General features: G+C 38.6%; 1 long non-coding RNA gene across 1 annotated transcript; it reads right to left on the reverse strand.

Annotated features, from left to right (window-relative positions):
- Positions 1-4,906: 4,906 nt before the first annotated feature.
- LOC140573150 (uncharacterized) lies at positions 4,907-11,092 on the reverse strand. Its single transcript, XR_011980660.1, has 2 exons — positions 10,760-11,092; positions 4,907-7,558 (listed from the first exon to the last, which is right to left on the reverse strand). It is a non-coding gene; the product is annotated as an uncharacterized lncRNA (long non-coding RNA).
- Positions 11,093-12,437: the final 1,345 nt, after the last annotated feature.

Consider the following 12,437-nt stretch of genomic DNA (forward strand, 5'->3'; position numbering starts at 1 on the left):
CCTGGTGCGATCCTGGTACCATCAGCATCCATATGTGGGGCCAACATGGAACCAGAGGACAAAACATTCTAGTTCCCAGCTGGGCTACCCATACAGGCCCTACCTGGAGATGATAGCTGGGATCTAACTAGATAACAACTTCTATTGACATTGGTGGCCAGATAGGAAGTCTACTTTGGGGAAAGTGATGTTATCCACGATACTACACCAACCACCACAGCGGGAGGAGGAGAGTACACAGTTCTTCGTAATTGGTCACCAACTCAATATAAGCTATAATTAAAAGGTTAGTGTGTATAAAACAGGTTTCATATAAACTTACTTAAATATACGTTAACCTACAGCATTCAGATATTTTGTGAAATATCCAGTATCCAAGGTGAAACTTTAATATTTCTCAATAATAATTAAACTGAATAAATCAACTGATTTTACAATTTACAACACTTTCAGATGTGAGCAAAGCTATTCAGAGTGGGACTGGTTGTAGAGAAACACTCAAATTTCGTTACATTGGTAATAACACAAAACAGGGGAAGTTATTGACTATCCAAAACCACCAGTGAACCTCATGTCTTCTGAGTTTAACATGCCTGTGTAATGCTGATAATGATAAAAGAGTGGAAAATCTAAGTTCTTTGAGGGCAATGTGCCTTGCAATGCTCTGCATGTACCTCCCCTCTATGAACAGATTTTTAAAAACATTGATATTAGACCTAAATCTTTTTTTCATAACTCTCAGACAGGAACTAGAAATGTCTAAATTGGGGAGAAAAATGTTTCAATGTTTCAAAATTATTGTTTTTAAAGAAAGCCCTTCACTTAAATTGGTGTAAAAGAGCACTAACACACCGACCAAACCTGGCAATTGATAAATGAGTTGAATCAAGTGTGCTTGAGCAGGAAGAGCACCTCCAGGACCAGAGTCTAAACCCCATTACACAGTGTGAGTGTGTGATGTTTCAGGCTATATTTGTTACAGAATCAAATTGTAGTCAGTCTCCAATATCTAATCCATCATTTTCTGCTGATTTTAGCCCCATCAATTCCGATGTTCAGTTTCTAATTAGAAAAAAAGCTAAAGAAATCAGCAGTTCACTGTGATGTTATGTAGCTTAACCAAAGCCCTCCTTGGGGAAGGCCAGTATTTACAGATATCATCTAAGACCTAGTTTATCTAATCAGTCCTTATAGTAAATCAGATGAGCTGCTGGTGGAACTGAACTAATCGAGTTCACTGAGAAGCTAACAACACTCCTAGCTTTTACTGTATTGGTGTTTATTTGTATTTATTATAAAGGAATGTAGTGTGTTTACTGGCAAACAGCAGAGATAACCAGTTCCTTCCGGCTCTTGCATGTCTATTAAAAAATAACATGTTGGTTCGTGTTTGATGATGATGATGTGGTGCATTTCAAATGACAGTATTTCATCAACCGTAGTTCCCTTCACTCACACCCATACTGTGTGTAGGGATTATACAGGTACTGCTCAGGAGCCATGTGTCAAAATGCAGCTTTAGTTAACACTCAAAGACCCAAACTGTACTGTAAACTGAAGAATACAATAAGTGTAGGCCTACAGAATAATACAATCTGAAGGGTGTCTTACTAAAAACTACAGTGGATTATACTCATGTATAATGTGGTCAGAAGACTAAGCAATATGACAATTTTGTATACATATACCGGCTAGCCACAACATTAGTACATTAGTGCCTAATATTGAGTAGCCACAACAGATATGACTATTAAGACTCCTGTGGTGTCTTAATGGTGTGTCCTGTGGTATCTGGTACCAATATGTTAGCAGCAGATCCTGGGTGCTTCATGAATTGTGTCGGTGAGCTTTAGGTGCCCATGACCCTGTCACCTTTCTCAGACCACTTTTGGTAGGTTCTGACCACTACATACTGAGAACACCCCACAAGACCTTCCTGATGTCTTGGAGATGCTCTGACCCTCTTGCCATCACAATTTGGCCCTTGTCAAAGTGGCTCAGACCCTTATGCTTATGCTTATGACCCTTTCACTTCACTGGTACTAATGTTATGGCTGATCGGTGTGTAAGGACTTTTATTTCAATATTATCTGATATCTTTCTAGCTAGCTATTCTGCTTGCTAACATTTAAGATCTGTCAGTCATTGAATATTTGTTCAGTGCTAGGTTATCACCATACAGGCTCCTGGATTACTGCAGCCAAAGTCATCATCTTCTTTCATCGTCCAATGCTCCGCAAAGTAGTCTCTTTTTTAGTAGAGGAGGAAATGAGTAAACTATTGCATAAAAGTATTGAGAATTTAGCCATTTCCGCATCTTGACGGAAGCAGGGAAGTTCAAATGAGCCAATACAACATTTGCGCAATCCTACAGCTTCAGATGAGAACAGTGGTATTTAAGGATCTATCTGTGGTTTGAGAACACTAATAGGGGTTTCTTCATTGAATGAACCTGAGAGGGAAATATCACATAGTACCAAGGGTAGCACACCTAGCTAGCTTAGAAGATTAGAACAGATCCAGGGATGCGTACCAATGCAAAACCTATTAGCATTGTAGCCTAACATGGTGGTTCAAAAATCCCACAAACATGGGCATATCATCCATTGCACACATTTGGGTTTTCCCAGCTCTAATATGCCTGATTCAACTCATTAGCTCCTGGGCCAAGTGTGATGGTGAAACATGGTGAACCCTGATGGATTGGGAGCCCATGGCCACTTAATAAGTGAATAGAATTTCCAGTAGAGAGATCTTAAAGCAACAGAAAGCAATATTTCTTCTTTAAATTAACTGCCTCAAAATCACTATGTTGCTTCACTGACCTAAAATAAGGAGAACAGTGGTTTAATCGTTGCCACTCCAGCTCGGCACACTGCTAACAGCACTATGTAATTTTGATGAAGTGGACAGGATAGCGTTAGCTAGAACTGCATAACTATTTATATTTGTGTAAAATCATACTATCAATATTTAGTATTAGTATTGATACTCATACTATCAATACTAATAATAGATTATGTAAAAATGTGAAAAAAAACAATATAAAATAAACATACATGGTTATTTTATGACAGTGATAATATGCACATTAATGGGCCCTTTAATGACCTCCAAATTTTGAATACGTATACTATTGCTATCATATCCTATTCATATATTTTATTAATCTCTACTACGATCTACAATAACTACGATAAAGGCTGTTACATTAACTCACTCTTTTCCGTAAAGTTAGCATTTTATAAAATGTAAGGATTAGTTTTGTTCAACAGTTGCTACTACAATGTATGATCCAAGTGATTAGACGTCATTTTGTTCACTGTTGCGGTTTCAAGGATTCATGGTACATGGGGTGGAACAAAAGTGAGATCTCAAGGTCCCAGTTGCACCAAAAGAGCAATAAATTGAATAAATAAAATAATAATAATTAAACAAAATCTAGAATTTAAGAAGGGTAGACATGAACAGGAAAGTGAGAAGCAAAGACATTTTAAAAAGGAGCAGCAGTCTAATCACAATGTGAAAGGAATGTATCAGCATGAATGAATAAGTTTAAGCTGTGATCATTGTTGAGTGAGGACTAAATGAGCTGGAAAGGAAGGTTACCAAATGAGTGTGAGGTTGTATTGAAGTGAAACATAGGCAACCGGCATAGACCAGTATGGAAAATCTATAGTCTACCCAGAAAACATGTTTCCAGAAGCACAGGCAGTGTTGCAACATCCTCCACGCTGTACACACAAAGCAAGACAGATCTTGTAGATATTGCTGAACCCGTTGTCAGACAATCCAGCATAACTCTTAGAAATCATTTTTTATGTTTTTTATCTTGGTGGTTTACTGATGGCTGTGATTTATTTAGTAACTAGAACAATAAGAGATTTCCTATAAAATATTTATGCAAATAAATAAAGGTGCTTCAAATGGTTCTGAACAATAGCATTGAAGAACCATGTTTATAACAGACATGTGTGAGTGTGAAGACTTTTTAGGTCATTTTAAAGGTCTAAAGAACCTTGAGGTCAAGTAAAGTTTCTTTAGCAGGATAAACTCACACACACAGTCTCTGTTGCACACGTGTCTCTGGCTATGTTTGAAACGTAATAAATGCTGCCTACTCAGGCAGTATTCAAAGGCAGGATAGGGGCTGAGTGATTTCCAAATTGAAGATTTGTATAAAGCTTTTTTTTTTTAATGGAATGAGGGGATTTAGTCATGAGATGTTAGCTGTTTGTCCCTGTGTGAAATAAAGCAGTTTAATGTGACAAATAAGAAAATCAGAGCTCATCAACGTTTTCAGGAGCCCAGAAGCTGCTAAAAAAAGCAGCTTGTTTCATTCTAGGGCCAAATAACAGGGTTGTAGATGGGTGTGTAAATTTGTTACGTCATATCTTGTTAAGTCATATCTTCTATACTATATGGACAGACATATTTGGGAGACCTGCTCATTCCGCTTTATTATGAAATTAAGAGTATTAAAAAGAGTATTATCCTGCTTTTGTTGGAGTAACTGTCCAGGGAAGGCTTTCTACTAGATTTTGGCTTGTGAGGATTTGCATGCATTCAGAGAAATGAGCATTAGTGAGGTCAGGATGTTTGATGATCACCACCCCATCTCATCCCCGGCTTATCCCAAAAGTATTGGCTGGAGCAGCATCATTTCAGAGAACACAGGGGGCTTTATACCCCTCTAGCCCACGCCTGGCATCAAGGGTAAAATTAGGCATGGTGCCAATAGGTTCATGTTTATCTGCTTCTCAGAGGCCTATTCTACTGGCAATACATCTCTAGAGGGACTATGCAAGCTGTGTGTGTAAGCATTTTGCAGACATTTGGACAACATAAGAGAACACGTTGAATACATGCATCCTATGGCACTTTTAATGAATGAACACCAGTCACATTTTCAGGCACTACTTTTTACTCATTTTTACTGTGTTGAAAAATGTATCATACAGAATCTTACATTATGTGTATCGCTAGTGAATTACAAAGTTACAGTGAAAATTCCAAACATTAATATATATATACATACACACAAGCTCTATTCCATTTTAGAGAAAGCACAGCTATCAATCGTCCATTCCCAAGTAGTCTGAGGAAGAGCTTGTACTGGTCAGGTCGTCACAGCAGTCCTCAGCGTCAGAGAAGGAAGACGTGTAGTGCAGCCCGGACAGTCTGTGATAGTCCTGCTGAGGGATCTCTGGAAAGCCGGACATTTCCATAGCTCTCTGTCCGACTCTCTGTCCTGACACGCTCCACCTGTCTATCAGCTGAGTGCATAATGCGCAGCCCATTGTGGCATTACGTGCTGACTGAGAACGTCTTAGGCTTCTTTGTATGTCCACATGCTAATACTTTGATTAAGGTGCTAATAATGAATAACTATTATTACACTCCTATTACTATTAATCAGGTATAGGGGTGGTTAAGGGGTTAAATTTAGCATCGGCACTGACATCATCCAGTTACATTCGCAGTTGTCACATTTTAACACATAACAGACACACAGTCACAGACACACTCAAGACGTGCCCACATACTCATAGACGTGACCTCAGTCTGGTGATACACACACACGCTGGCACACTGGCAGTCGGAGAGCAATATTTTCTTCCTCATACACACTCATTCACCTGCTTCATTCAATGTATGGCAGACAGTGTGTTCAGCTTCTGTGAACCAAAGTTGTTTGTGTCAACATGTATTTAAATTATGTAATGTATTACATGTAGTTAATTACACATCATTCATTATCTATTAATACAGAAATCCTAGGTAGTGCTAGGTGATATACTGTGAATAGGCATACAGGCATACTGCTTCTGGTGTCAGTCAACAGTACTGAATTTTTACTAGAGCTGGAAATTTAGCGTTATTTATCACTATCGTAAAATAACACTTTACTGTGTATTGTGGATATCGTGAGTATTCAAAAAACACTATGCAGCTGCATGTTTCATTACATTAGAGAGAACATAATTAGTCCAAGTCGACTGATTTCAGGGCAGCGCACTAATAATTGCTAATAAAATAATATATTAATATATTAGTTAAAATAATATATAAACTAATAAAATAATAACTAATAATATAATTGTCCTAATAGTATTTGATAAGTCTGGCAATACTGGTCAACAGAAAACAAATCAATATGGTAATTTATATTGTGGAAAAAGTTCGTTTCTGGGCATACTGCCCACCTGAACCTTTTTAAGATATGGTTAGCAAATCCACAGCAACTTACAGCTGAATTAATGTTACACAGGTAAATGAATGTAGAGTCAGGAGTCCTAAGAACTCTTATTGGTGTAGCCTGGCTGGGAAATTAAACACTAGTCTAGCGAGGGGGAAAGCAGTGTTGTTATCCACTAGAACGCTACAGCAAATACATTGCTTGTTGTTCCTATAGCCTAGTTCTCTCAGGTTACTCAGTCACTTGGTACAAGCTTTCAGCTTCACTCCTTTTATTATAGTAATGGGATGGGATTGGAAACCACTGTGATCCAACCTACCGACACTGAAGAATTCCCAGGTGTCCTACTTTGTCTTGTAATGAGAGATGTGGTACTGAACTTTACACTTTAGCTTCAACAATATTCATAGGCAACAGAAATATGCTTTGTCACTAGCTTCAGGCTTTTTTTTTGTTCTTTTGAGCAAACACTTCACAATAGACTAAAACTAAATTGTGTTTGTTTAAATAATGTTTCAGTCTGGTTAACATTTATAATACTGGTTCAGTAAGGTTATGGTAAATAGCCTTAATACTGCCCTGATATTGATCATTCTATCAATGCTGCCCTGTACCACCTCAGAGGCACATTTACCCCAGCATAACTATAAACTCACGCTAGCTGTACAATCACTTCCGTTAACCATTTACCAACACTAAAGTGAGCTGTACTACCTGTCTGGCCCAGTTTGCCAAAGGGGAAGGCAGTGTTGTTAGCCACTACACCAGCTGATGCTGCAATCAATTTCCAACAGCTGTAGCACTCTGGCATGCAAATGCACGTTTATTCTGGATATGGAGGATGGAAATCTCCTGTGGAATGTTCCTTTGGGTTTGCTGGCTGACAAACCCTCGCCTGGAGGCAATAACAATAGTCTAGTACTCAGGATAAAAGAGAAAGAGTGATGGAGTTAAGATACTGTTGCGTGTGTCTCAGATGTCTCTCATGTGTGTATGAGGAAAGTAGTCCAGAGGTCACGGGGTCACAGCACCACTCACAGTTCAACTGTAAATATTTACAGCCGTGAATCTCTCTCTCTCTCTCTCTCTCGTCAGAGAGAGCAAATGGCAATCTTTCCAGTTGAACTTCCTCTCCAAACAAGGTCAGCAAAATGGTCAGATCATCCTTTTTTCACTCATTCTTTACAGGTTACAGCAACAGCATGACAGAAATCACTGTGATCCAGCCTAAAATTCACCTGAGATCCCAACATTGTGTCCAGCTTTGCCCTGGACTGATGGACGTGGTTTTGACTCATTGAAGTGTTCGCTGCTCGAATACAGTGCTGTGATCGACCCCATCTCAGGTTTCTGTCCTTCCTATGACAAGAAATGTGATATTAAGATGTGTACTCATAGTTTAACAGCCTCTCACGCTCAGCTACAGATGTATGGTAAAAATATAGCAGAAAAAATGTTAATACACCCAAACAGTATATTAACATTTCAATCACAAAAAGAAAGAGTTAACTGACATATTAGGACTAGTTCCTGTCATTAGGAACTGGCAGCTGAGCACAATTTAAGAACACATTCAATTCTCTGCCTCATCAAACCTTGTGCTAACCCATGGGCTCTGGTGAAGGTAAAATCAAACTCTATGGCCACAATCAAGAAAGTGTTTAGAAAGTAAAAATGAAGCTGCACTTGACTAAAAGAGCACCTTACAGACTGTTAAGCACTATATGCTTTGTTGTTGTGTGGCAGCCAGTGGAAAAGGAAACATTGCACAAAACCTGTGCATAGGACCATGTCCAGTGTTGGATTGTTAAGACTGATTATAATATTCACTTCAAGTCACTTCAAGTCCACAAATTAAAGAAAACAATTGCTGTTGTTTCCACTTTCAAATTTGCATATTCAGTGAACTTAAAATAACTATAATAATTCATCATTAATGATGAAATAGTTGTAAAATGTAGGATTTCTGTAGGGTACTGTTTCAGTCCCCAGCACATAGTGTACTTGTGTTATCATACTAGCCTTTATACTACTGTAAACACTGAGACCTACTTTGTTTCTGTGGCCTGCAGTTCAGTGAAGGCCAAAAAAGTTCTTAGAAGAAAAACAAATATATAAAAACAAATATCTTTTTAATAAATTGTGCTAGAGCTGTGTTTTCCCAGGTATTTAACAACAAGGCCACGGAAATCTATGCTTTCTTTTGACAATAAGTAAAATTATAATTAATAGTTTTTTAATAATTAATAGTTAGCTATCCAGTGTAAATGTACCTATTACAGTGACACTCATAGGCACACTGTACTGTATATATAAATAAGCACACACTCACATTCACACAGAGTGTGTAGTGTTTGGTAGTCTACCTACAAATGCTCATCGTAAATGAAGGGCTTCATTTTATTTCAATTGCATTTATTTTATAGCTTATAGATTTTATAGCTTAGTATTTTTAAAGAAATAACGCTGGTCACTGGATACAATAATGTGTATCAGCCGACACTCAAGATTACAGTAACCAGTATTAATATCAGAAAAGATGCCATCTTTATTATTAATGAGATAAACCACCAAATTCCAAAATAAATCAGAAGAGGAAAGAATTCCACTAAAAAACTGGATTCAGCCTGCTTGATTATTATAGATACATATACACATATACACACATAGTATCTGGACAAAAGTATTGGGACACCTGCTCATCAATTGTTTCTTCCAAAATCAAGTGTATTAAAAAAAGAGTTTCTCCTGCTTTTGTTGGCGCAACTGTTTCTACTGTCCAGGAAAGGCTTACTAGTAGATTTTGAAAGAGAATTGCTGTAAGGGTTTGATTGACAAGAGCGTATGAGGTCAGAATGTTGGACGAGTACCACCCCACCTCATCCCCAACTCCCCAACACATCCCAAAAGTATTGAATCGAGCACCATCTATCATTCCAGAGAACACAGTTCCACTGCTCCACAGCTCAACGCTGGGGACTTTATATCCCCTCCTGGCATGGTGGCTGGGTTGCTGAAGGACAGGGCTCTAGCAGCTGTTATTATATGAAATATTCAGTCACATTTGCTCCATGTTGGCTTCATAGCATAATGAAACACTGGAGTGTGAGTAATCAGAGCTATTTAGAAATCAGAGTAGTCTCAGTAGTCTCAGTATGAACACCTCCTCTTGTCAGAACGCAGGCCAATCTACCTCATTATTGAAGGTAATTACATGCATCACAGACATCTTAATTGACTGAGAGAACGCTGTGACCTCAGCCTTACCCCCAACATATTTTTCCTATGCAGGAATACTGCATGTCACCGTTGGGTGATTCCCCATAATTAGACAAATTTTCCATATGTGCTGTGGTCATTTAATCATTACAGAGAACATAGTTCAGTGGAAAAATGCTCCCGGGCACAACCTCAGCAGTGTATGTATGTATTATACCACAGAACCTGGTAATTGCATTATCACTAGTTGTTGAGAAAGCCTTTAAATATATCAATAAATGTCATTAGTACCAAACAGCAAGCTTTATGGTACACTATGTGTTCAAATGTTTGTGGACACACTTTCTAATGAATGCATTAAGTTGCACCTATTGCTGACACCGATATACAAATGCACACACTCACACAGCTTGTCCAGTCCCTGTAAAGACATACTGCAAATAGAATAGGACTCTCTGGAGCAGATAAACATAAACATATTGGCACCATGCCTAATCCCAAGCATGGGCTAGAGGGGTATAAAGCCATCAGCCCATGCTCTACAGATCAATGCTGGGGGCTTTATATCCCCTACTGGCATGGTGGCAATAGGTTCATATTTATGAGTGTAGAAGGGCTGGAGCAGTTGCTGAAGGACAGGGCTCTAGCAGCTGTTGTTATACAAAATATTCAGTCACACTTGCTCCATGTTGGCTGTGGAGCAGTGGAACTGTGTTCTCTGGAATGATGGTTGATGGTGCTCCATCCAGTTCTTTTGGGATGCACTGAGGAGTTGGAGATGAGGTGGGGTGATGATCATCCAACATCCTGACCGCTCTAACACTCTTGACGCTTAATGAAATCCTCACAATCCTCAAATCCTTACAGCAATGCTTGAAATCTAGCAGAACAATCTAATGGACAGTAGAGACAGTTACTCCAACAAAAGCAGATTAAACTTTTTTTTTTTTTAATGCACTTCATTTCTGAAGAAACGATGACTGAGCAGGTGTCCCAATACTTTTGTCCATAAAATATACCACACACTGTCCAGTGGACTGTATGCCATATTCTACTATTAGTACAAAGCTGGGATTTGGGTATATTAAGTAAATCATATGTATATGACACTGTATCTGATACGAGCACAATGCCTTTTCTGTGAGAGGTGAGGAAGCCCGTTTCTTTAACAAAGGACACACCCATGCTGCCATATACAGCCTGGAGAGGTTCCTCTTAGCCATGCAAGCTAGCACAACACATGCTGGTGGTGACAGCTGGAGGGCAGGCCCAGCAGCTGGTATAAGCTGGAGAAAAGAGACCAGCAGGACAGCACGAAACAGAGGGAGAATAGAGACTCACTTTCGGCTGCTCCTGAAGACAAGGAGGATTTTCTCTGCGTTATAAAGACTGAAGTTCAGTTAGCTGCTCCTCAGTGCTGCTGTGTTATCTCCTCCTCTGCCTTCTGCTGCTGGGCTTTCCTCCGTCTGCTGGCTGGGAGAATGGGCACTTGAAGTGACATCAGGGCTGCTTGTGGTCTATGTGACAAACACACACACGAACAGCTCCCCTGAGAGCCCCCTTCTTTTTCATGGGCCAGTCTGTGCACGAGTGCGCAGTGCTGAGCAGTGATGGGGATCTTCGGGGGAGGATGATTAATACAGATGAGGGAAAGGCGATGCGGTCTGGAGAGCTTTCTCACTCCCCAGCACTGTGGATTACATTCAGTATGAATGGCTGCAGCTGATATGATTAGAATAACAGACGTTCATTGGTGCAGATGTAACAATTTAATATGGTTTTTAATAACGATTAAAGCTATATATATATATATATATATATATATATATATATATAGATTGATATATAGATAGCTATATAGATAGATAGATAGATAGATAGATAAATAGATAGATAGATAAATAGATAGATAGATTGATATATATATATATATAGATATATAGATAGATAGATAGATAAATAGATAGATAGATTGATATATATATATATAGATATATAGATAGATAGATAGATTGATATATATATATATAGATAGATAGATAGATAGATAGATAGATTGATATATAGATATATAGATAGATAGATATATAGATAGATTGATAGATTGATATATAGATATATAGATAGATAGATATATAGATAGATTGATAGATAGATATATAGATAGATAGATAGATTGATATATATATATATAGATATATAGATAGATAAATAGATATATATATATATATATATATATAGATATAGATAGATAGATAGATTGATATATAGATAGATTGATATATAGATATATAGATAGATAGATAGATAGATAGATAGATTAGTAGTATAGTATAGTATTGTGTGTGTGGCCTCCACGTGCCTGTATGACCTCCCTACAACGCCTGGGCATGCTCCTGATGAGGATCTCCTCCCAGACCTGGACTAAAGCATCCGCCAACTCCTGGACAGTCTGTGGTGCAATGTGATGTCGGTGGATGGAGCGAGACATGATGTCCCAGATGTGTTCAATTGGATTCAGGTCTGGGGAACGGGCGGGTCAGTCCATAGCTTCAATGCCTTCACCCCTGTCTCACAAGGGGTGTGAGGACCACATGGGGGGAAAGAGTTAGGACAATTCTAAGGCCCTGTGACTGACAGGGGCCCTAAAGTTGATTAATTCAGTAGGCTATTTGGAAAAATGGTTAGAGTTGTGGGCTAGTGTAATATTGATTAATGTGGCCCAAAATATCTGTTTATTACAGAGGTTAGCTGGTCCACAGTGGTCCATCAGTTGCTCTGTACCACTCGCTGGAGCCATCCTTTTCCTCACTCAACACCACCAGAAACCACCACCAGAAAGAATATGTTGTTCAATAAAATACAATTACATTTCCAGAAAAGTTCATTTTGGTCTGAGAATCGAGTGTGTAACTCACAGAAATGTAGGCTACTCACAGAAGTAAAACTACTACATTATTTTGATATTGAAAGATCACATTTTTACAAATCAGAGTAAAGTGCAGTGCCAGTGGGACTA

Source organism: Salminus brasiliensis, chromosome 1 (assembly GCF_030463535.1).
Source record: "Salminus brasiliensis chromosome 1, fSalBra1.hap2, whole genome shotgun sequence".
NCBI lineage: Eukaryota > Metazoa > Chordata > Actinopteri > Characiformes > Bryconidae > Salminus > Salminus brasiliensis.